General features: G+C 38.8%; 1 pseudogene; it reads right to left on the bottom strand.

Annotated features, from left to right (window-relative positions):
• Positions 1–2,280: 2,280 nt before the first annotated feature.
• On the bottom strand, positions 2,281–2,520 carry LOC110286996 (annotated as a pseudogene).
• Positions 2,521–6,763: the final 4,243 nt, after the last annotated feature.

The raw sequence follows: 6,763 nt of genomic DNA, 5'->3' as shown, positions 1-6,763 counted from the left end.
CCAAAGTAGGAAAGAAAGCTAGGAAAAATGCAGATTTCTGTAAGGGTTGTCATGCCTTCAGTACTCAGGGACTTTCAAGCTATAGCATTAATTAGTTAGGATGCCTCAAAACCAAAAAGGACTTTCTGCTGTAATACCTATGAACTGATAGCCAAGCTGGAATGATGAAAAAATAGGGCATGGTTGCTAGAGCAACTCCCTGGAAAGAATCATTTTCCTATACCCCTCACACAAGGATACATTTTCATGAAGAATTTTAAGTGCATCTTATTGTTAATTTTCCTGTACTCAGAAGCACAAGATGCAAAATATTAGGTCAAAGTTTAATTCCTTTATTTGTGAAAAAAAAATATATATAGTCTCTTTTTTCTTGCATATTTTCTTTATTTACATTTCAACTGTGTTCCCCATTCCAGGTCTCCCCTTTGGAAACCCCCTATCCCATCCCTCTCCTCCTGCCTCAGTGAGGGTGCTCCTCCACCAACCCACCCACTCCCATCTTTATGCCTTAGCATTCCCCTACATTAGGGCATAGAACAACCCCCTCAGGGCCAAGGAACTCTCCACCTATTGATGTCCAACAAGGCCATCCTCTGCTACATATGTGTATTCTTTGGTTGGTGGTCCAGTCCCTGGGAGATCTGGGGGGGGGTCTGGCCTGTTGATACTGTTGCTCTCTTCATGGGGCTGCAAACCCCCCTCAGCTCCTTCTGTCCCTTCTCCAACTCCTCCATCAGGGACACCCGTGATCAGTCCAATGGTTGGCTGTGAGCACCTACCTCTGTATTTGTCAGGCTCTGGCAGAGCCTCTCAGGAGACAGCTGTATCAGGCTCCTGTCAGCAAGCACTTCTTGGCATCCACAATAGTGTTTGGGTTTGGTGGCTGTATATGGGATGGATCCCCAGGTGGGGCAGTTTCTTTATGGCCTTTCCTTCAGTCTCTGCTCCACACTTTGTCTCCATATTTCCTCCTGTGAGTATTTTGTTCAGCCTTCTAAGAAGCACTGAAGCATCCACATTTTGGTCTTCCTTCTTTTTAGGCTTCATATGGTCTGTGAATTGAATCTTGGGTATTCTGAACTTTTGGGCTAAAATCCACTTATCAGCGAGTACATACTGTGTGTGTTCTTTTGTGATTGAATTACCTCACTCAGGATGGTATTTTCGCAGGCAAACGGATGGAACTTGAAAATACATATATCTTAACAAAGAAATGAACACAAGAAACAATTACATTTTGAGATAGAAATCACTATGCCCAGTTTTTAGATATATTGAATTTGCAGTGCTTTGGAAACTTGAAGAGGAAACATTGAGTAGGTGGTCTGACATTCAAGGGAGATGTCTGTGCTACAGCCATATATATTATGTGAGCCATTTATGAGCCACACTTCATAGAATTCTCTAATCTGTTTTTCATCTTTAATATGTCACTTGAAACCTCAATTCAACACATATGGATTAATCTCAGCTAGTAGCCAAATACCATTCAATGTTAAATACTAGTGCACTATAATTTATTTAACAGTTTCTTTAGTAGTGAACATTCACATTGCTTCCATGAGTTTTTCAAACTATTATACATGCTATAGTAAAATGGTTTATGTCCAGCATAGGGGGATGCTGGAGTGGTGGGGAGGGAGAGGGTGGGTGGGTGGGTGGAAGAGATCCCTCATATAGGAAAAGGGGAGGAAGGAGGGCAGATATGGGATGGGGGATTGTGGGGGGTAACTGGGAAGTGGGATATCATTTGAGATTCAAATGAATGTAATGATTAATAAAAATAAAATGGTTTATTCACATATATTGATATCCTGTTTTTTTCCCCCTTTTGGTTGGGGATGGAACTCAGGACCTCACCCAGTTTAAGAAAATCACCTTTAAAAAATGTTTAAGACAGGGTTTTGCTAAGTTACTTAGGCTAGCCTTACTCTCATCCCATGAAAGATCTAGGCAAATCTTGAACTTGTAATCTTCCAGCATCAGTCACCTACATAGCTGTAATTACAGCCCTGCAACACCGAGTCCAGGGATACTGATGCTCTTATATCCAACGAAAAAATTCTGGAGTGAGTTGCATTCATTTTTTTTTTGGTCCATAATTAAAACTAAAAAAATTATAAATAAATAAATACCTGATACCAAAATAGGAGGTCTTTGTTGTATGCTTTATAAAATCAAACATAATTACATCATCTTGGGAGTAAGTGAGATTGATAAGGCATTCTGTGAGAAAAGAGAGATTCAGGAGGCTGTATAGAGCATTAATGTTGCTTTCTTCTAAATGAACAGCCCTCTGTGAGCCTGGCTTTTTCCTCCTGTGAACTGGCACAACACTGTTGAGCAATACACACAAAGAACCACTGTCTGAATATGGCTGAAAACTGTAGTAATCTTGTAGTAACTTGGACGTTTCACATCCATGAAATGAGAACTTGGGCTCTGAACCAGCTGTTTCTTCTTATATTTTTTCTTTTCCTCTTCCAGGGAAAGGTGGAATAGATCTCTAGCCAGAAGCATGGTGATGGCTCTGCCAGCACAGCTGCTCCAGATCTCTGAGGTGAAATCAGGACTTGCATGCATTTTAATCTCAATACATGTTTCTTGGCAGTATGGCCAAGAGCATGTGGACCAGAATGAAAGTGTAAGGCCTGAAATTTTGACTTCACTATTTATTAGCCGTGTCACTATGGACAAGTAGATACTTAGTCTTACCTATTTTTCTTGTATGTCAGTGGTAAAGTTTAGGTAAGAGTACACATATATAAAGTTCTCAGAAATTCTGAGACACATAAACCTATAGTAAAATAAATGTTATTTGTCATCCTTAAACAATTATTTATAGTTTCACCCAGGGTTGGAGAATATGTTTGTACCAAAATTCATCAACATACCATTTTATAGATTTAAACATCAAGTGTTGCCATTAATTGTTTGTCAGACTACAAAAAGGAGCTAATATTATCAGGCTCATTTTCCTACTATAAATAGTGATAAGCTGGGCAGTGATAGTGCATGCCTTTAATCCCAGCACTTGGGAGGCAGAGGTAGGTTGATTTCTGAGTTAAAGGCCAGTCTGGTCTACAGAGTGAGTTCCAGGACAGCGAGGACTACACAGAGAAACCCTGTCTCAAAAAACAAAACAAAACAAAAAAGTGATAAATATCCAAGAAAGGTTAGCCTTCAGTCTTATAGAGAAAGGAGACATGTGATTCAAGCCTAACATTCACCGAAACATTCTCCCTAGGAAAGATAGAGTGGGGGAAAATGATCTCTTGGGACTTACTATGATGGCTAGAATTTATAGGCATGTTCCCATGGAGATTAGAACCATAGAGAGGTAACACTAGAAGCCTGGATGCTGTCATAATCACTTTTAAGGTACACTAGGGAAGCCGAATATCTTCTGGCTTTAATCTACTTCTCACATACACATAGAAGTGTTACATTTGTCTGAAGAACAAACTTACTTTTTGCATATATATATGTTTTGTGTTTGGATTCTGAAACCATGTAAAAACAAGTTGGTAACTTTTTCATCTTCTATATTCCCAAATAATTTTCTTAATTGAAAATAGGTTCTTCCATCTGACTATGTTTTCTTCCTCCCACATCTCCCAGTTTCCCCCTCTCCCCTTCTCCCATAGATCTACCCCCCTACCTCTTCTTTAAGATAAGGATAGACTTCTAAGAGATAGCAACCAAACATGATAAAACAAGATACAATAAGACAAGGAAAAAACCTCTCAAATTGAAGCTGGATATGGCAACCCATTAGAAAGAAAAGTGTTCTAAGAGCAGGCAAGAGTCAGAGATACACCCACTCTCAGTGTTATCAGTTCTGCAAAAGCACCAAGCTAATAGCCATGACATATATGCAGAGAACCTGGTGCAGACCCATGCAGGGCCTTCTTCAGTATCTGTGAACCCATAGGAGCCCTGCTTGGTTGATTTGGTGAATCATATTCTCCCTTCTGACTTCTTTAGTCTTTCCTTCCTCTCTTCTGTTGGGTTCCTGAATATCTGAGGGGAAGAATGAGACAGAAACCTCAATTTAGACTTTATCTCTCTGCATAATGCCTGGCTGTGGGTCACTGCATCTGCTCCCATTTGCGGTTGGGGAAAGCCTCTCTGATGATGACTGGACAAGGCATCAATCTATGAGTATAGCAGACTAGCATTAGGAATCATTTTTAATTGTTTTTCAGCTGTGTCTAGGTTTCTGGGCTATCCAGTCTCTGGTTCCTGGCCATCTAGGCAGTGTATGGCATGAGCTTCCTTGCTTGATATGGCCTTAAGTAAAACCAGACATTGGTTGGCTACTCGCATGAGTTCTGAAAGACCCAGAACATCTTGTAATTATGACAGATTGTAGGTCAACAGTCTGAGTCTGTTTCTGTGTCCATGTTTCTCTTACTTAGTCTTCAGAGTACCTTTCCTTGCCAAAGGGCCTAGAAAGTAAGAGGTGAAGACTTTATACAGGCACCAACTCAACCTCTCTATGTTCACTGAGCTAAGTGGATATTGTCCTCAACATTGGAGCCCTGCTGTTGGTTTCCTGAAAGTAGCCTTTTGTCCTAGTACCAGCTATGTTGTTTAGATATCTCCAAGGAAGTCTGTCAGCCAACAACTCAACCAAATGCAACCCAGTCCTACCACTGAAAGCCTTTCTTAGCTAGTGATTTTCAAAATGTAGGGACTGGTCATCCTAAATGTAAGTTTTTGTGACTGTTTTCCCCCCTTGGGGGCATTTGAAAGTTCATTTAGTATATATTGATGTTCATAGTTTTTTATGATTCAATAGAATTCCATTGTATGAGTACACCATACTTAAAAATATTTTATCTACATTTCAAGAACTTCATACATAGACAGAATTTAGATTTTATCTACCTCCACTCAACCAACTTCAAGATAGCTATCACCCAACATCTACCTTGAAACAACATTCCTCCTCGTTTTTGTTTTAGAACCCATCAAAAGCATTTGATATTCTTCATGTACATGCACACGGGTATAGGGCCATTTGATGGAGCATGAGAAACCTAGGAAAAAGTCATGGTCCTGAAGAAAACAGACCTTCTCTGTTCCAGAGTTACCAACCACCAAGATAGACCACCTGTTTTTATTTTTAATCTTCTGAGGAATGTTAAATGTCTTCCCCAGTGATTAGGTATCTATGTATATATTGAAATCTACAGGGAAAGCCAAGGCTGTAAAGGGTTTGGGCTGCTTTCTAAGCACTTTACTGTTGCATTTCAATCTTATGTGTGTTCAGATTTTCCAGTACTTTTTCCTTAATGATTTAATTTTTTTAAATATTGGATATTTTATTTATTTATATTTCAAATGTTATCCCCTTTCCTGATCCCCCCAGAAACCCCCTATATATCCCCCCTTCCCCTGCTTCTATTAGGGTATGCCCTCACTCCTGCTTTTCAGCCCTCACATTCCCCTATACTGGGGCATTGAGCCTTCACAAGACCAAGGGCCTCTTCTTCCATTGATGCCCAACAAGGCCATCCTCTACTACATATGTGGCTGGAGACATGGATCTCTCCTGGGAGTTCTGGGTACTTGATATATAATTGTATTTTCCCTCCTTTTTAATTCTCATTCCAACCTCTCCCTTGTCTTCTTCCCCCAATAATCCCTATGTCCTCCCACATTATTCCCACTCAAAATTTTTGGGCATCTTTTTCTTTGATTATCATTGTTACATATGTTTATAAATTTGTTTAAATAAACTATTCTACATTGAATGCTTTCTTAGAAACCCTGTTAAAATCACTTATGTGATGGTTGACTTCTGGGTTCTCTACTCTTCTCTAAGCATCATTGCTGTTTTGTACCATACTCTTTCATTCTTCTTTGCCTTTTGCAGCTAAGCAAGCTTTACAAGAACAAAGAATAAGTCTTCTACCTTTATTTTTCAACAAGATGGTTTAAGATATTTTGTTTCCTTTGAGATTCCATAGGAATTTTAGGACCTATTTTTCTATTTCCCTAAAAAATGCCTTTGCACTTTTGTTTGGGAGTACATTAACTCTGTGTATTACTTTATATTATATGAATTCTTTCTCATTTTTTATAATATGTATCAGGCTCTTCCCTGGGTTCTTGACACAACTCAGAAAGGTTTTTATGATCATTTGTCATATGTGGTCATCATCTCTAACCTCTGATAAGAGATCTTTAAAGACTTTTAGAATATCCAGGTTGATGTAATTAATTACTTGTATATTAGTGAGACATAGTTGTTCTGTTGGATAACATTGAAAAGGACTAAATTTGACAGAGGAAGTAGCCACTAGAAGGGTAGAACTCCAGTCTGTGTTCTATAGGTCAGAGAGAGTGACTTCAGAAGACTGAAGCCTTTGCCCACAACAAATAATTTAATCAATCATCCTTACACAGTAGAATCTTAATTTAAATTTTTTTAGCAATAAGACTTGGAGAGCTTCCAGTTTGTTCAGTTTTGAGTATTGATATACATATTACTCCACAGGGACATAAGAGTTTGAACTTGATACTGTTCTGGAACTAGTCCTAAGCATTTCTTAAGTTGACAATTCATTTATGCCCCTTATGACCCCTTTTTCATGAATTAAAAATAGTTAAAAATGTTCTTCTGATTTTTTTGCTCTGCTTTAATACATTATTGAAATTAAGAAAGATTCCTAAAACCTCTGATTTGTTACCAAGTCAGAGAGGAGTGTAGGTTATCTGGGCACATACTATGTTCAGTTGATTTTTGAAGAGG

Source organism: Mus caroli, chromosome X (assembly GCF_900094665.2).
Source record: "Mus caroli chromosome X, CAROLI_EIJ_v1.1, whole genome shotgun sequence".
NCBI classification, from domain to species: domain Eukaryota; kingdom Metazoa; phylum Chordata; class Mammalia; order Rodentia; family Muridae; genus Mus; species Mus caroli.
Note: the sequence above shows the minus strand (reverse complement) of the source record. Positions and strands in the feature narration are given on the sequence as shown.